The 19683-nt window shown below is 41.3% G+C and overlaps 1 protein-coding gene across 26 annotated transcripts in view; it reads right to left on the bottom strand.

The window, feature by feature from the left end:
- Nucleotides 1–19438, bottom strand: part of RIMBP2 (RIMS binding protein 2) — a 293820-nt gene extending 274382 nt beyond the window's left edge. For 10 of the 26 annotated variants that reach the window (XM_038373956.2, XM_038373958.2, XM_038373960.2 and 7 more), the window contains exon 1: nt 19291–19425. The gene's annotated coding sequence lies outside the window, so the exon portion shown is untranslated. Of the gene's footprint in view, nt 1–19290 lie in introns of all 26 variants that reach the window. The other 16 variants (XM_043497945.1, XM_043497946.1, XM_043497950.1 and 13 more) reach the window with 7 other exon arrangements.
- Nucleotides 19439–19683: the final 245 nt, after the last annotated feature.

Below are 19683 nucleotides of genomic sequence, written 5' to 3'. Positions count from 1 at the left end.
TGCAGAACTAGCCTCATGAACAAACAACTCACTGCGTGTAGCCAGGAACATAATCACAAAACACAGCTATGAATGCTATAGTCGCCAAGCCCCCTTTCACCTCTCTGAGGTATTAGCTTCAAAGCTAAGCTGGAATCATTCAAATGCTAACATGATCAAACAAGGCTGCCTAGGAAACAAATGTGCAGCTGCAATCAAAACAACTTTATAAGTGGGGAAAAAAATAATGATCAGGCATGTTCTCGCTGATTAGTTCCATGCTGGGCTCTCCCTTGCATCACCCAGTCCTACCCAAATAGAGCTGTCCTGCCACACTGGAGAGAGATTTAAAAAACAGCATCAGTGCTAAGCAAGCCAGGTAATAAAGATGAGACTAAAGAGAATACAAAGTGGTGGCAAAGAAGGCCTGGATCATTCCTTGCCAAATTGGAGAGCCTCCCCCATTACGTGCTTCACTTTTTATTAGTATGTCCTTATCTTCCCATCTTTATGGAAACAAATCTGAATAGCAACTGGTAATCTGCTCCATTCAGAGCAGACACATAAAGCTTGTCTCTCTAGATTGCTTTTAGCTTTGTGCTTGCTTCCCCTTCCATATGGTTAGCTGTCTTCATGGTGCTGTGCCCCGAGCCCCTTTTCAGAATCATTGGCAGACTGAGCATTTTTAGACTAAGGCGACTTTCTCATGGCACTTTAGGAAATGGTATTGTCAGTAGGGAGAATGGGGAGAGAGGAAAATGGCAGTTAGTTTGTTTTCTTTTTCAAGAGCCTCTGGTGATAAGTTTGGAAGTGTGACTTCAATTTTCCTTTTACAGCTGGATAGAGCAATGCTGGCAGGATGCGCTAGGCCTTAAATCTCTTTTCTAGTGTTCGTAAAGAGCCTGTTGTGCCATGGGCTTCCTCACCTACAATAGAGGGGAAATGGGGTCTGTGTTCTAAAGCAGGTTCAGATTGGTTCCAGAAGGTTGCAAAACGACCAGATTTCCACCTAGTCACAGACTCCCTCCCTTCCTGCATTAATATCCCAAAAAGGGGACGCTATTCCCACGAACATCTGTCTTGCTGCCTACAACTGTCTGCCTTTCTGAGAAAAGAAAAGGAGTACTTGTGACACCTTAGAGACTAACAAAGATATTTGAGCATTTATTGAGAGCATCCTTGGCATATTTTTAAGTTGTTCAAATGAGACGAAAGCTCAAGTTCCATTTTCTTACCCCTCCACCCCCAACCCAAGTGACAAATTGGCCACAGTTTGGTCAGGATTTTTTTTTAGTCTCACTTGAAACCATGAAAAATGGAAACAGATTTTACTCGTCAACACATAAAAAAATGTCTCCCCTCATTAGCAAGAAGTTGCTTACATGTAAATCACCTAGGGTAGGTGAAGTCACCCTCTGTTAGGGGCATGAACTCTGTTGCTTTCCTTGCTTGACTGCAGGAAACCCCTGCTGTGTGAGCGGAAGGTATCGAAGATTACATAAACTGCTTTTTGTGGATTTGCTGCAGGGAGTCTTACTAGTTAGTTAGTTTTCACTGCCTTTGGTACAGAGATTGCTGATCTGGTGTGTTCTGGGTGCACTGGAACAGACATCTTGCTTAAAATTGTCCTCATGGGCTGCTAGCAAGTTCTATTGCCCGCTATTTGACCGTTCCTTCATAGAGCTGTTCCATTCGCTTGCCTTATTGCTCATTTCAATAATAGATGTTCCCCTCTGGGTTTGCATTAAGGCGGTACATTCCCCTGGATTCCTTTCCCTATCTCCATGATTTACTTTCATTTGGCATAGAGTTTAAACAGCTTATAAGGTATTCTGGGGACAACATGAATAATAACCCCATCACACTTGGTCTCTTAAGAATAGCAGCTTGAAATAAGAACTTGTTTTTCTAAGGAATACCTCTAGGGAAACCACAATAATTGACACAATAATGGATCAGCAGAACTGCCTACTGATCTGTATAGTTTATGCTGGTGACAATTAAGGGAACCCCACTGTTTCCAAAAAAGGGAGATCAATTAACTTTTAGCTGGCAAATTAGTCTGCATTTTAAATTGGTCAATGAGCTGCACAGAATGAATAACAGAAAGGGAGGAGGGGATAGCTCAGTGGTTTGAGCATTGGCCTACTAAACCCAGGGTTGTGAGTTCAATCCTTGACGGGGGCCATTTAGGGATCTGGGGCAAAAATTGGGGATTGGGCCCTGCTTTGAGCAGGGGGTTGGACTAGTTGACCTACCTCCTGAGGTCCCTTCTGACCCCGATATTCTCTGATTCTATGACAGGGCTGTGAGGACAAGAGAGGAAGGTTTTCTACTAGTCAGGGAGCTAACCTAGGACTTCAAAGTCAATTCCCAGTCTGATAATCTTTTGTAGTTTAGGGTCAGATTCGACTTTACTGGATTGGAGCCTAAATCCAGGCCAGACCTGTAGGGACTAGAAGTTATTTAACATCTGTGAGCTGATTGGTGAGCAGACAGGTGTCCAAATCACAAAACCACCATCACAATTTGGAGACCTTTTGGGCAGCCTCAGTAAGAGGCCAAGTCTGGTTTGGCCTGGATAATGGACTCACCTCTAGAAGGGGTGTGGATAAATTGGAAAGAGTACAGCGAAGGGCAACAAAAATGATTAGGGGTCTAGAGCACATGACTTATGAGGAGAGGCTGAGGGAGCTGGGATTGTTTAGTCTGCAGAAGAGAAGAATGAGGGGGGATTTGATAGCTGCTTTCAACTACCTGAAAGGGGGTTTCAAAAAGGATGGCTCTAGACTGTTCTCAATGGTAGCAGATGACAGAACGAGGAGTAATGGTCTCAAGTTGCAATGGGGGAGGTTTAGATTGGATATTAGGAAAAACTTTTTCACTAAGAGGGTGGTGAAACACTGGAATGCGTTACCTAGGGAGGTGGTAGAATCTCCTTCCTTAGAGGTTTTTAAGGTCAGGCTTGACAAAGCCCTGGCTAGGATGATTTAACTGGGACTTGGTCCTGCTTTGAGCAGGGGGTTGGACTAGATGACCTTCTGGGGTCCCTTCCAACCCTGATATTCTATGATTCTATGATTCTAAGGGGTCTTTTCATATCAGTCAATATACATTGGTCAGGTGGGATAGAAGGGAAGCTCCCACTGCTGCAGCCTGCCCAGTGCCTGTTCTGTTGGTAAACACAGGACTCCAGTCTCCAGGACTCTGTTTGATTGTGCATTAAATTCACACAAAAATCATAGCACTTTAAAACATTTGTCTTTCAAATGTTTAAAAGTACATATAGATTTTGTTTCAATTATTATTAATGATGGCAACGCTGTGATCTCATTTCTCCCATCTTTTTTTTCCCTGTTGCATGAGAATAGTAATTTTCATATGATATGTAATACAGAATGGGACGCTGTGATAATTCCTCTGAATTATTTATCAGATGCTTGTATTATTTATATAATAGAAGGCTTTTATCACTCCAATAATGATTGATGGGGATAGTTAAGCATTCCTTTGAGACACTTGATAGGGCCTCCGTGAATAAGATCTGTGGGGGGTTATGAGAATACCAAGCTGTTCCCCGTCCTCCCCCTGTTAACTTGCATTAAAGTCCTCCTTAGAAGGACAGCTAGTCAACCAATCAGAAGACTGCAGGTGCAAGTATTGGAAGAGCTCTATCATTTAATTGAAAAAGAGACATTCAGTTGAGCCATTATGCAAGAGAATGGACTGTATGAGCCTCTTGAGATCCTTTCTAGCCCAAAAGATATTATGATAAATTAAGCCTACAAAGAGTTTCTGGTGACATGAAAACCAGGATTTTTTTTTTATGGCATTGCTGCCTTTGGAGTACATTATACCTTTTATTTAACCCATACCAATAATTATAATTTTGATGAATATTGCAGATAATGAAAATAAATGGCATTTCATATCACTAACATCTATATTTTTCTTAAAGCCATGAAGGATATAGAAACACTGTCCCACCAGACCCTTTCCACAAACATCAGATTGCTTTATCTTCAAGAAGGACTCCCTTGAAGTCAGTGACAATGCTTACTTCTGAATTTTATTCTTTGGTGGATGAGGAGAGGGAAATATAGTCCAGAAAGGAACAAATGCACAGATAAAATCAAATTGTAGCATGTGGCAGAGCATGAAAGGAGGATCAATGCCAAAGAATTCAGGATGATACCATCACTTGCCGGCTGTTTGACTGACAGTATTTTCACATTCAGTATTAAACTGACTGATTTAATATAGATGTGTTATACTTTAAAATAAATAAGTTAGTCCAAAGTCCAGATGAACAGCACAAAAACTCCCTCATATATAGGTTCAGACAGGTACTGCCTTTTATACTGTATATTTATCTTTAGGATTTTTCACTCCCATTTCTTTCCTGCTCCCTTTTGAAGAGTATTTAGTTTTCATTATGCCTTCTCTCTCAAATATACATTTTTCCATTGTATTTTGTTCTCCTGCACCCCTCTCGGCTTCTCCACTGCCTCCAATCTCCCCTAAGCAGACAGCAAATTCAATAATATATAGATCAAACTTTTTAGCCCGACATATGAAAGGGTTCAAAATTAGGCAAAAATAAGCTTGCCTATAGCCAGAAGGAACAGAACTGCAGGACATGGTTTGGTTTATTTCTCCAAAGATCTGTCTCCTTTTCATAATGAAATGTATGTAACATGAATATGCTTCCACCCAAATGCTGTGGGGGCACTTAACCACCCAGGAACCATGGCTACTCTGGGTGGGGGAAGTGAAATTTGTTAGACGCTTAAATCCTCTAAAGAAACCACTGCCAATGCCTCTTGCCCCAATGCAGCTTGTAATACTGACCTCCATCCTTATCTTTGGAGATAAGTAGTTTGAAAAATTAGTCTGGTTTTGGTTCGATGATACTGAAAATCTTACTGCCTTTAAAAAATAAAATAAAAGCAGCGTGCCCAACTCATGTCAGTAATGACCAAATATTGTTATCATCTAACATCTGCACACTGGAGTTATAATGAAAGGAGTCACAGGAATTGCCATACTGGATCAGACCCAAGGTCCAGCTAGTCCAGTATCCGATCTCTGATAATGGCCATTACCAGGTGCTTAAGAACTCATAGTAAGCAGATGTGGAATAATCTGCACTCCATATAGAGACAAAGATGAGCTCTAATAGTTAAAGACTAGCTTACATCTTGAAATACAAGGCCTTTACCCCTTCCAAATCAGTCAGTTGTTTTAGTTTTATTTCCTGTGGACATATTACAGTACCTGGCACAGTTGTGTTAGGGCCAAATTTACGGCAAGTATAAAATAAATTAAAGCTGATGTGAGCCCTCCACATTGAAAGCATCATCTTTATGCCAGTGGTGAATCTGACTCAAGCTCTGTTTAATTGAGGGGTATTAAAGAGAGCACACTGATAAATTTTCTGTACTACACTTTCAACCTGTGTGATATGTTTTTTGGGGGGAGAAAAAAAAACCCCCACACATGTTCTACCTTTAAAGGTTTGAAGGTCAGACAGTCGGACTTGGGAGGGTGGATGGGGGGAAAAGTGAATCAGAGGGCTCAAGTGTTTGCTAATTTGTTTTCTTTTCATGGCTCATGATTCAGGTTATTTATAACAGCTGGAAAGAATGAGAATAGGGATCGAGAGGACTGTGTCTATGGGTGGGTTGTTTTTATTTTGTTAAGACAAAAACTATTCTGGAAACACTGACGGAAACTTCTGCAACCACAAGGACAAAAGGCAACTCAAAGCAGAGAGTCAAAAGCTTGTATTTAATTAATGAATGTACCAGTTATTATATGGAGAAGTATTATCCCTGTTTTACAGATGAGAGGACTGAGGCACAGGTGTGCAGCGATTTGCAGAGGCTCTCGCAAAAAGTCTGTGGAAGAGTTGGGAAGTAAACCAAGATTTCCTGAGTCCTAGATCAGTGTCTTCATCTCAAGACCAGTTCTTCTTTCTTTCCATAGCAGGATTTTTCAGGAGAAATTTTTCCCTAACCCATAACCCTTAAAACTACTAATCCAAGGCATCAAACAAAACTGAGTGTAGTCTGGCTGTCTACACAGAGAAAGTTCAGCAGAGAAGCATTGCTGCCAACTCTTGCGATTTTATCACAAGTCTCACACTACATTATGTTGTTGTTAAAAGCCCAACTTCTTGAGTCATGTGATTATTGAGAATGTCACTTTTGGGGGGTAAACTTCTAGCCCTAATAGTGACAGATAAGAGCTTGAAACCCTGAACTCTAAAGGATCAAAAACCATAAGGCAAATAAGATTCCAAATATTTATTACTTTTTTTAAAATCTCAGGATTTGCAGGAGCCTGGCTTGTGATTTTTGAACACCTGGAGTAGGTGACAGTGAAAGCAAGACATCATGGGAACATAAATAAGCATAAGACAGGGATCTGGAGGGGTACAGTGAAGAGCCCTACACAACCAGCTGATATATACATGACCACTGCCTATCAATATTTATTTATCGTTATTTTGTGCTTCCCCATCTGTTGTATACACCTGTTGTCTCATACACTGAGTAACGAGTTATAGGGCAAACAGTCTCTTTTACATTTGTACAGTCCCTCCTACAATGGGGTTGGGCCCTCCAAAGCTCTTAAGCACAACAGAGCTGTAGCTCACAAAAGCTTATGCTCAAATAAATTTGTTAGTCTCTAAGGTGCCACAAGTCCTCCTTTTCTTTTTGCGAATACAGACTAACACGGCTGCTACTCTGAAGCACAACAGAGTAAGCTCACCTGGCTGTAGTCAATATCTAGTTAGAAGCTTTGCTTGGAAAGAGATCAAAAAAGTAAATGTTTCAATGCAGCATTATTTTTAGAAGCACATACTTACTTATTGCATCAAAGTGTGCAGTTGTGTTTATGAAACATATGGGGATTTATTTACTATATACAAATGCAATGTTTGCTCTTCAACGCTTACTGCTCAGAGCAGGTTTTCATGGTTAACACACCTGAGCCCTGTACACCATTGGTGGCCGCAGTGCAGCCACACCATTGCTGAAAAATGGGGTCTAAAATTCTTAGGGCACATCTACATTGCAGCTGCAAAGTGTACTTCCCAGCTCAGGCAGATAAACATGTACTAGCTCTAGTCCAATTAGCACACTAAAAATACCGGTGTGGCTGTGCTGGCATGGGCGGCAGCTTGGGCTAGCCACCTAGGTATGTATCTAGGATCTTGGACGGGGTTGTATTTGGTCAGCAGCTCAGGGTAGCAGTCCATGCCACTGGGGCCGCACTGCTATTTTTAGTATGGTAGTTATGGTACCCAAACCGGGAATTAGACCTCCCATCTGCAGTGTAAACATAGCTTTAATGTATGTAAGATTCATGCTATCTGTGTACAACGAATGGTTTCTAGTATAACAAAGTATTTTTACCAAGTCAGCCTATATAGCTATGAGAAACACACATGGCATGTGCCCCTATAACTGATCACTCATTACATTATAGAGCACAAAAAGAGGTTCTTTCTTAGCACTTATATAACACTGCAATTAAAAACCCACAACTGGCCTGTGTCTGCTGACTTGGCCTGGCAGGACTCTGGCAAAGGGGCTGTTTAATCGCAGTGTAGACTTGCACTGGAGCTCACGGTCTGGGATCTTTCCTCCTTGCAGGGTCCCAGAGCTCAGGCTCCAACCTGAGCCCAAATGTTTACATTGCAATTAAACAGCCCCTTTGCCTGAGCCCGATGAGCTTGAGTCCGCACCAGCCAGCCCAGGACATCTAATTGCAATGTAGACATACACTGTGGCACTCAATCGGGCACTCAAATGACTAAAATAAATTAGCCCATTTAAAGGCTCATTCCTGATTTTTAAAGGGAAATAAAAACTTTTTAAAATATGGCTGCTTTATCATAATTTAGATAAAAGCTTAGCCCAACAATCAAAATTTCCATTCATATAAACCAAATAAAAAAACAAATTTTACTAAGATATATTTTACCAATTTGATGTATAACTCCTTTCAAACTGAGGTTTTACTCTCTTGTTAAAATGCACTGTAGAAACGAAAGTTTAATACCCTTCACATAAATGGCATCAAAACTGATCACTGAAGGCAGTCTTTAGCCAAAGCATGCCTCAACTGAATTTTGTTTCTTCAGTTTTATTCATAAAGAGCCAGTGTTAAACAGCTTTTCCACTAACCTCAGAGTCAGTCTTTAGTACTCTGAAAAATGGTGAGATGTGCTTTTGTTACTGGCTCAGGAATGTGGGAATATCCCCACTAATTTAAATTATATTTGATAGGCTGAGATTTTCAAAGGAGCCTAAGGAAATTAGAATTTTAATGGGATGTGAATATTTATGTGCCAGGAGCATAGAACATATGCAGGGTGGCAGTGGGTATGTACATATGGGTCATTGCCAAGTCAGGGACATACACACAGGAATATGTGAGTCAACACCCAACACCCAGATCACTCCCATCAGCAACTCAACTCCTATCGCATACAGCCTGTACAGTGGCCTCTCTGGGGATTTCCCAAGGAAGCCAGAGGCAGGGCTGAAAACTTGTGCCCCTCATTTCCCATGAGTGTTTTCTCTAAAGAGAAATCAGAGCCAAAAAGTTGGAAACCAGCTTTTGAAACAGCCATAGCTCGGGGGTCTGAATTAGGGATATTAGTTCTGGTCCATCTCTGTTTATTGGACTGCCAAATGCCTGCCTGCCTGAAGTTCTCTGGAGGAATGTGACCCATACAGACAGGGGCTGGGCACTCTGTCCATATTTCATCCCTTCTTCATGCTATTTAACATTTCAAGAAATCATTCAAAAGGACATTCTAGGGGGTGGTTTTCCCCCACAAAAGAGACTTGCCCTGCAAATTCAGAATAAGCATAATTTTGATCCCTTTGTGTTTTGTAGTAAGATCATTCCCTAACTGGTTCTTTTAGCCCTTATCACCACATACAGCTTTTCTCTTTCCCTCTCCCCCAGCCTCTTTCTGCTTAAACTCTTTAAAGAAAATTTCCAATTCTAACATGCCAGGCAGAAATTATTTATTTATAAACCTTATATCAATGGGCTATATAAGTAACAGTCGTAGTTCCTTAAAAATGACAGATAGCATGACCCTCTTTTGGATTTCACATACCTTTGGCTGCATTTACTGAAATTCAGTGCATGCTTTCTCAAAAAATCAAATCAAGGTTAAAAATTACACAACATGAAGTAGATTTCTAATTATCAACATCACCTATCAAAGGTAAAGCTAGCAAAGTGCTCATTTTCTTCCAACACCTGTTGATACATGCATACAACCTTCCATACAATAAGGCTTTTCTGTAGAGTGGCTTTACTCTGACTCATACCCTGCCACAGAACAGTATAATCTCTTAGGCCTGGTCTACACTATGGGGGGGAATTGATCTAAGATACGCAACTTCAGCTACGAGAATAGCGTAGCTGAAGTCAACGCATCTTAGATTGACTTAGAATCACTTACTTCACGTCCTCATGGCGCGGGACTGACGGCCGCTGCTCCCCCGTCGACTCCACTTCCGCCTCTCGCCCTGGTGGAGTTCCGGAGTCGACGGCAGAGTGATCGGGGATCGATTTATCGCGTCTACACTAGACGTGGCCTAAGAAACACACCTCTCTCTTTAAAAAGGATCACTGGGGAAGGCTGATTAAAAATAGCCCTACCACCATTCTTAGGCACATAACCTCAGTGGGTTGTAAAGTGTCATAGCTCCACTGTTGTCAACAAAGCTATAACGATTTTGCATCAGCTGAGGATTTGCCCTTTACTTTTTTGTATAGTGCCAACTTTGTATTAGGCATTCTATAGGCTGGGATCCTACACTGAAGTTCTAATCTTCCATGTTTGTTCTTCCCCCTTAAATAACCCTTGATGGAATTCTTAAGGAGAGACCTATCCAAAGACTGACCTCTGCCATCCTGCCTCCAGAACTGTGCACATTGTGAATGGCTAGCCAGGTAGCAAGCTTGAATTACAGCGGGCTATACCGTGCTAGTCTTACTATTACTTTGTCTCCCTACCCCCACCTGTTTGTTTCAGCCACCTGTGTGGTGTCTTGACCTAAACCCAGTCTGCAAGTTATCCAGGGCAACTTTTACACTATGTTCATATCATCATTTTAGCCCAGTGGAGCCTGGATCTCTGATGGGGTCCTCTAAGCACCATCATAATACAAATTAACAATTATTTAGCATGACAGCCTCATTGACAGGATCTCTTTAATGCACAAATCATTACCCCCCCCCACCCCCGAATAGCTGTATAGATGTCTCATTCACATAACAATTTATGCCACAATTTTTCCATTTTTCATTTATTCAATGAGATTAAGTTAACCTTGGAGAACTTACATTCTTGAGAATGCGTCCAAAATCAGTGCTTAAAAAGGATATAGAATATTCAAACACAGATCTCAAAGTATCTCAAAGAGATACTCTTCATCCGCAAATCTCAAAGAACTTTACATAGGTAGCTAAGCATTATTTACATTACAGCACACATATACAATAAGCCAGATTCATCCCTGGACAAACCTCAGTGAAGTCAATGAAATTAAATCACAGGGAAATTTGGCCCATTATATCTACAATTATACACATTATCTGGATTATCTACAAACAGACACCTACATTAGAACACAGACAACTATCCCATGCCCACCATATAAATGGGCAGAGAGAGAGAGAGAGAGAGAATGTTTGTAACTGCAGTCATACATAGTAATAATGATAAATTTAAAATAAACTAGTAATCCAGGGCTTGGAAATTATATTGAAGGCATAAAGGCGAGAAGTGCCCCCCCTCCAAAAGTATAACAAAACAAAAAAATCCTAATTGTTTTTCAACCACTCATGTTTTAATTCTTTCCCCTGCTTCCATCGTGTGTATGTTGTCTAATACACACAATAATTACCTCTTATATGGATTAATAAAGTCATAGATTTTAAGGACAGAGGAACCATTTACATAATTTAGTCTGGCCTCTTCTACAACACAGACCATAGAATTTCCTCCAATTATTCCCATATTGAAGCTTTTGTCCCAAGGTTTCAAAGTGCTTCATAAAGAAAATTAAATATCATTAAGCCCATTTGCAGATGAGGACACAGAGGTATGATGCGACTTGCCCAAGGTCATAGAGCAAGTCTGCAGCAGAGCCAAGAATAGGAGCCAGGTCTCCTTAGTCCCACTCAAATGCCCTATCTATGCAAGTTTGGAAATCATTTGAGGCATGGACATGACCTGTGTATCTACGAAATGCCTAGTACATTTTTGGGTAGCGTGTAAGTAACATTAATAGTACCAAAAACAATTATTGTATGCATATAAAGCCAAAGGACAAAATGCTGATTTAGGGAAGGAAGGAGAAACCATTATTTGTATGGGTCTGACAACATATGTCATTTAAAATAAAAAAAAACTTCTTTTGTGAAATTGCATCCTAATAAATCATCATGCATTAACATTTTATAATCTCTACCTAGCAATTTTTTAAACTTCTCCTTTGATTCATGGTTCATTTTGCATAATGCATAAACAGGCCAATTAGGATGTGTTTTCAGGGGTTATTTTAAACCAATGAGGTTAATTTAAATCCATGGTGAACATGCTATTAGGAATTTAACAAATACCTGTGAAGGAGGAGGAGGAGGATGTTCCAATGTGCTACTTCATCTGGATTGTTACCTGGCATATCAGGGCATCTAAAGACAGACATCTATTACTAAGGTAGATGTACACCCCCCCCCCACACACACACACCCCTGCAGAAAAGAGAGACGCTGCAGACTGTAAAGCATTTCAGGGAAATAAGACAATTGGCCAGACAACTGAGGGCACAAGTCATTTGCCGGAACAAACTGTGCACAAGGTTCCTACAGTCATTCTACATAAAACTGATCAGACTGTTAAGCTTCAAACGGAGCCTTATGTCATGCGCAGGATGACACAAGTACATTTTTCCAGACGACTTAAGGGTTATGTAACAGAGATCTGCAGAGCTTTAGCAGTCACATGACATGGCACAATAAGATTTAAAACTGCCACCTACAAAATGTAATTAGCAGGCAGTAAACAAGGGACAGGAGGAGAAAAATACTCAGACTCAAGAGAGAACATGCTTCTTAACATTATGAACAATATACATGGATTCCTTTTATGGGAAGAGGAAGGGTGGGGGGGTTGTTTTGTTTTTTTACATTTACATAAAACTATGACTGCCACAGAAATAGAGAAATGCAGTGAGCAAGGGACAGGCTTAAATACCTATTGCTTGTTACAGTGATAACTATGGGCCTCATCCAGCTGGGTGCCCAGCGCCATAAGCTCCATTTGCCTTCAATGGGGATCAAGGGCACTTGCCCATCCAATGAGGCCCTCAGAATTAGGTCTTATGGATCACAGTCTCAGCTGGTATAAAGCAGCCTAGTTCTACGAAGTTATTGTTTCTTTACACCAGCTGAGGATCTGTCCCTTATTTATTTTTTAAAGAGCATTACAACAAACCAGAAGAGAAATAATTATTTCTGGAACATGGCAACAAAAAAGCACCCTGATTTTCTAAGGGGGCATAGCCAAGACAGGTTCCCACAGAATGGAGATAAGCCATATTCAAACTATGAGTGGGGATTGAGGGGCTAAGGCAAAATATTGCACTCTGGTGGAATTTCCTCCTCCTCTCTGGATTCTGTTAAACCATCCCTCAGCAGGATTAATTTTATCCCAGGTTCAAAGGGACCCTTTCTGCCTCTGGTACGTTCTAGATTTCTAAGAATATACCTGAAGCTGCCTGTGATGCTTTGTATAAGAAATATGACCATTTGTATCATTATTGCTACCATTGCTAAACAATTGCAACAAATCTTGTACAAAATATGTCATGTAAGGTGTCAATGGAAAAGTTATGATTTGCTAAGTATGATTATTCTATTTATATGCATGTATCATCCGTATATCTGAAGTTATGAATATTAGATATATACTTGTATCCTAAACATACTTAATATCTTGTGTTGTTGTAACCCACACACCTCCTGGGTGTGGTGTTCTGTCCCATCTAGTGGCACCAAGACCACTTAGAGAGAGTTAAATGAGTCTGTTCTACAGCCTTAGCTAATAGTCAGTTGGCTTTTAGCTCATGCGGTAGAAGCTCATGCACTAAGCTCCAGAAGTCCCCAGTTCGATCCTGCCCACCGACAACCAGGGTCTGTCGGTGTTACAAGTGGAGGCTCGTCCGGGATTTCAACTGAGAAGTCTCTGAAGCTCGGGATGCACTTCTTCAGCTAGGGGAAGTATGTAACCCACACACCTTCTGGGTGTAGTGTTCTGTCCCATCTAGTGGCACCAAGACCACTTAGAGAGAGAGAGAAAATGAGTCTGCTAACAGGCAGTTGGCTTTTAGCTTATGAGGTAGAGGCTCATGCACTAAGCACCAGAGGTCCCAGATTTGATCCTGCCCACCGCCGACTGGGGTCTATCACTGTTACATTGTATTCATGGGTAGAACCCCATCCCCCACCCAATAGAATTTTCATTAGGGCTAGACAGCTATGTGTTGATGGCCTATCAAGGACACTCCTCTCGCACAATTGGCAATTGAAGAAATTCATCTGTCCAGATAGCCCTTCCTGAGGATGCCTCAGACAGCAAGGAGCCAATAGCCACCTACTGTGAGTCAGCAAAACGTATAGGGACATGTGATATATTCATGCAATCCTGGACTCCATCTTGGGCCAGTAATTTTCCACATACAGGGGCTGTGGGCTTTGTCTGGGACAGTAAAGTTTCCATGCACATGGCAAAGGATATAAAAAGACACGTGAGACATCTCCATGTTGCCTCTTTCCTGCTCTAATTCTCTGGACTGTGGATTTACATCTAAAAGTAGCATTTTGAACTATGGACTGAGGAGCTTCCAATCTTTTGGAAGTTTCCAGAGAGACTTTACAAGCCAGCAATCTATTCCATGACTGCTACAAACCTGATATAAGGACTTTGCAATCATTTGTGTGTGTATGATCTATTAACCACATATAACTCTCTTTTGTTTTAGTAACTAACTAAAGATTTAATAATAAGAATTGGCTGACAGCATGATATTTGGGTAAGATCTGAGATTCATAATGACCTGGGGATATGTGTCTGATTCTTTGGGATTAGAAAGAACCTCTTATATGATAAAATGGGTTTTCAGTAACCTCTCACTATATTAGATTGGGTTGTCTAGATGGGAGCCAACGTCTGGAAAGCCCAAAATCTTGAGTTTGGCTTCTGGTTAACCAGTGTGGTACTATAGTAGCTCTTTTGTTACTGGCCTGGTGAATCTAATTATAGAATAAACCACCAGTTTTGGGGATTGTCTGCCCTATTTCTTGCAGTCTGCCCTGAGTGTGGCCTTCTTCGTGTGGCCCATCCCAGGCACCTGGCACATAGTATGTTGAGCTTTTGTAGACAGTTCTGCAAATCAATCAGGGCCTGATCCTGGGAGGGATTTCTGTGCCCATCATCCCATTGTGCTCAACATCTTAGTGAATCAGGCCCTCGTTTGAACACTAGGGAGGAGATTACAAAAAATCTGCAGTCAGCTCTTGACTGTAAAGGCCAAAAGGGAAATAGTATCTAATTTTGATTAGATGAAATAGAGGAAAGGAGATTGTGTCCTACTGTTATGTTCCAAGTGCCTTCCTTTGGTATGTTCAGAAACAGGTGTACATGGCTGCCGATTAATAATAATAAGCATCAACCATTTTCCATAGTAAATGTCACATTTATCATCTTAAAAAGCACTCAGTGTTATTATACTGCTTCTACAACATAATGTAGATGAGGTGAAACTTTATTAAAGTTAAAGAACTGCTTCCTATTCCCTTCTCCCTACATGCTGGATTTGGTCATGTGAATATTTTCTAATCCCCATTGCCACAATAATCAGAGGAACGTACACTTCATTACACACGGAATACACCTGTGTTCACAATGGAAAAAAAAAAGACATTTAATAAATCACATCTGGTATTCCAAAAGCTCATGTGAATTCAAGTGTTTCTGGCACTTAGAGAAATATTTGTCTAAGAATTAATAAACTGAAGCCAAATACTAAATGGTACTGGGCATTGCAAAATCTTCAGTTTATAAGTAGCACCTAGAAGTCTCAATCAGAAATTGGGCTCCTTGTAAAAGGCATGATATATTTCATAGACACATAAGAAGAGAGTCCCTTTCTGAAGAGCTTAGACAGACAAGACACAGAAGAACGGACGTATTATTTTCCTTATTTTACAGATGGGGAACTAGTCACCAAGAGATTACATGATTTGCCCAGGGCCACACAGTTTGTCTGTGGAGAGGTGGGAATTGAACCCAGATTTCCAGAGTCCCAGTCCAATTCAACAGTCACCTGCCCTTCCCCCTAGAGTCAGAGTTACAGATGCTTACCACATTTCAGAATTTAGCCCGTCTTGAATTAAGGGAATTGCTCATTCTCTTTTCCTTAAAAAAAATGACAACCTTACACTTCATAGAATGTACCCCAACAGATAAACACCGTGCTAAAGTTAATAAATGTTTTTTTTTTACAGTTATGGAAAGAGAAATAGAACCTGGGGGTTATTAACACTGATCATGTTCAAACTTCAATGACTGTCAGCTGCCCCATGGGATACTTAACTGTTCTACCAGGGCAATTACAGCATCTCCCGAGTCTTCCTCTATGGGAATGAGCCCAACAGCACAAGCCCTACGTTTTCACTGGTAAATAAATAGGGTAGTGCTTGCAAGGGAGCACCATTTTTTCAGCACTGTGGCTGCATCTCAATTTTCTATTTTGTGCTCTGGGCATATTCATTTTTTAAAAATATGTATTTATAATAGAAATATAAGCAAAGGAATTTTGTTCATGCCAGTGATGATCTCTGTGATACTGGCGTTTAGTACACTTGCATAACCAGTCAGAGAGCAACCGCGAGCATCTTAAGAAATAGCAGCATCAGCTGTGCTATGCTCTCTTCACAGTTTCTTAAAGCCACCTCAAATACATTTTAGCCACCGCAATACAGCCCAAGGGAAGCTGTACACAGTGCTAGAGGAGTTTGCCATCAAAATGCCATTCCTATCAGACAGCTCATTGGATGCAATAAGCTACTGCTAATAAAAAGGCAAAGGGGAAATAAAATACAGAAGCATTTGTGCAAAACTTGGCTCTGGGCTAAAGCTTCTTCTAAATACTAAAATGTAAACAAGACAGGAAAAAAAATTCATTCAGCCACATCAATAAATCAGACAACAGTGTCCTCGATCTCAGAACTCTTGGGTGGCTCCAGTATGAATTCACTACATAGCTCTACTTCCATTATAGTGCTGTACTGAAAAACTGACTTGGCTATCAAAGTAATTTAATTATGGAATGGGTAGGACAGCTTAGTGCATGACCCCACTTGCTTTGGGGTAAAGTTAAGTGTGTGTTTTTAATTTTCTAATGGCAACCAGGTGATATGGTGCCTCACTAAATCCTTGTGATAGAAGCATAATTGTGTAGTGATATAATAGAACTCATGCTCTGTAAACTACAAAAAGAATTACCATACCAAATCAAACCAATGTTCATTCCAGAGTGGGATCCTGTCTTTGGCAAATCCAATCCAGAAGTGCTATCACCTCCCATTGTGAGAATGTAAGTCAATTATTACAAAGACGTACACATTATTTTATGTTTATATTTATAGTATGTTTATGTACATAAGTACTGAGTACATAGATCAGTGCATGTATTTGTGTAGGTATGTATATAAAATATTAGAGATCTGTGTGTTTGTGCATTATACACATGCATATATTATACAATAAAATATTGAGTATCTAAAATATTGAGTGTGCATATTCATGTAATACACAGAGAAGTATATATTTTATATACATACCTAAACATCTATACATGCTCATATGTTTATGTATTATCACCTATCAAGTGAGGTCAACCATATGTAGCAACATTTAAGGTTTGTGCACTATGCTGCAATTCTCTCTGCTTATCAGTTAATCAAGGTATCAAGTATCAGCTACTCTTTTCACATTAGGGTTAAAGTTCTGAGTCCTCTACTGACCCACGTTGTTACGGCTCATGTTCTCAGGTTTTTAAAAGACCATGTGACGTCCTACAGCTAAAATTTGCCAATATTAGTCTTTAAAAAACAGGCACCAAATTTATAAACAGATAGTCCATGTACATACTTGTATCCTATTCAGTGGCACGCAAAGTTAACCTGCACTTCTGTGCATGTAGCCTTTACCACAGTCATGCTGCATAAACACAACACAACATGCTAGGTACTAAGCAAAGCAACCTAACACCAATTCAGTTGTCTAGCAAGCAGCAAGTGACGGTGCCCTCAGTCTGCAGAGAGTATAGCCACTTCACTAGTTCCACCTGATGCAGGGTTTTTTGTTTGTTTTAATATCATGTCACGTCAAATGCATTGTTCAGTGTAGCTGGATCTCTTCATTGATAAGAGCAGACAGCAATAATTTATAAACAAACTCCAAGACACTCGAAAAATACAAAATTTTTGAATATTATATCTTTAAGTAGATAAACCCCAGTGGACACCAAGAAGAGTTATTTCAAATTGCTTTCCTCTCTCCAACTGCGTGTACCAGAAAGACCCTCTCTAATCATAATGAAACACCTTCCAGTCATACAAACTGAACCACAAAGTGACTACAGTGACTCTCACAGCATACAGTTCACTTCCACATTTTTTTTTCTCATTAATTTTAAGCAGTTCCCTTTCATTTCCATTCTATGGCTCTCTCTATGCCTCAATATTTCATGTTGTTTTCTTAAGGTGGCTCTTACCTTGCTCTGAATTACTCCTTATTTATATTTTGACAGTGGCAGCCTTCATTTTCCCTCCTTCTCTGTATCCACTTGGTGCAGTTATTTAAACATTAATATGAATGGCTGCATTTTTATGCCGTGCTTCAAAATATTGTAGGTACTTTAGGGACCTGTCCCTATTATTGCCAGATGCAATACCAATCCACACTGATACATTATTCTGTGGAGCCATTTATTTATAAATTTCTCTACATGGTCTTCTGCATTGGACAGAGGTTGGACAGTGCTTATCATTAATGGGCAACAAAAGGCAGTTGCATAAAACTTTGAGTGCATTTAAATCTACAACAATTAAAATACTATTAAGACCATGCACAATTGTAACACTGATGAACAAATCACTTTTGGATAGGAATATGCTTTTTGCCCTACACTAGGCATTATAGGAAACAACCACAACTTTAAATAGAGGTCAATAATAGAAAAACTGCAGTATCCCTTGTGTATTATAATTCCCAAATAATACTCATGAATGGATATGTACTACATGCTAGCTGATTTACCAATATCCATACATGCAAGATACAGTAAAATTTCATTTGTATTATGCATACATATACACAGTACCTATCATACAGACACTAATATTATATGCAACACACCCACGTATGTCTAGTATATACATCTTATACACCAATACACACAAAATCTCTCCTTCCCTCCCTTTGGAAAGGGGGGCCTTTTCACAAATCAACTAGTCCAATTTGGAACACAGGGTCTGCAAATTACATTTAAAATAAAGAAGCTTTTCCCACCCATTGGGGTCATTCCCACACTAAGGCCTGGGAAAGACTGCAGATAATTGCACTAACAATCTCTCCGAGGGAAGAGCAGTCACGCCGACGACTTTGCTAGGGCACCCCTAGGGCGAAGCACTGGGCGTCTGCACACAGCGCTCGAAGGGGGGATAACAACCGCTAGCCAGTTTGGTTACTAACTTTGCCCACAGCTGCTTACGCAGGGAAGAAACAGGGCACCATTAAACCCGTGTCAGCCCGTATCTTATTTTAATAGGAAAGTGACTAGCAAAAATGACACAAGAGGAAACATCAACGGCAGGGAGGATGGAATCGTCTAAGCAAAGGCTCAATCCCTCTACCGCCTGCTCACGCACAAATAAGACCACCTTTTATCATTGTAAGCAGCGCCTGGGGGGGGGGTAATAAAACCAGTGAAGGGCACCCTCAAAATTACAGCCGAATCATAAAGTTTGCCTGGCTGTGCGCAGAGTTCCTGCTGCAGTCGTGGCAGCATTAGGGGGGAATCCCCCCCCCCACTCCACTCCACTCACCCCCCTTTTGTGCGTGTGTGTGTGGGGGGGGGGGGGTTGGCCCATAAAGCAGCTAAAGCGGGCGAGCTGGGTTTAGCGGGGTGGATCGGAGCCTACCTGGCGAGGAAGCGCCCCCGACGTCCCGCCGCAGAGACCTGCCGTGTGCCGGCTCGGGGCGGGGGAGAGGCGGCGGGGGCCGCCGCGCCGCCGGGCTTCCCAGCTCCCCGCGGTTCACTCGCTGTCGCCAGGGCGGCCGCCAGCCAGCATCACGGGCCGTGCAGCCGCCGCCGGAGCCGGAGCCGGAGCCGGAGCCGAGGAAGCCGCAGGGCCGGGCGCTGCGCGCACACGCAAAGATGGCTTTCCCCCGCAGCGCCCCGTTCCCCTTCGCGGCGGATTAAGCCCCGGCGCTGCAGGAGGGAGCATGGGGAGGGCCGGAGACAAGGCGCGAGTGAGATCCCAGCCGGGCTCGGTTACCAGGCGGGGGGGTTATTGCAGCGCCAAGTAACGCCA

This window comes from Dermochelys coriacea, chromosome 15 (genome assembly GCF_009764565.3).
Source record: "Dermochelys coriacea isolate rDerCor1 chromosome 15, rDerCor1.pri.v4, whole genome shotgun sequence".
NCBI lineage: Eukaryota > Metazoa > Chordata > Testudines > Dermochelyidae > Dermochelys > Dermochelys coriacea.
Note: the sequence above shows the minus strand (reverse complement) of the source record. Positions and strands in the feature narration are given on the sequence as shown.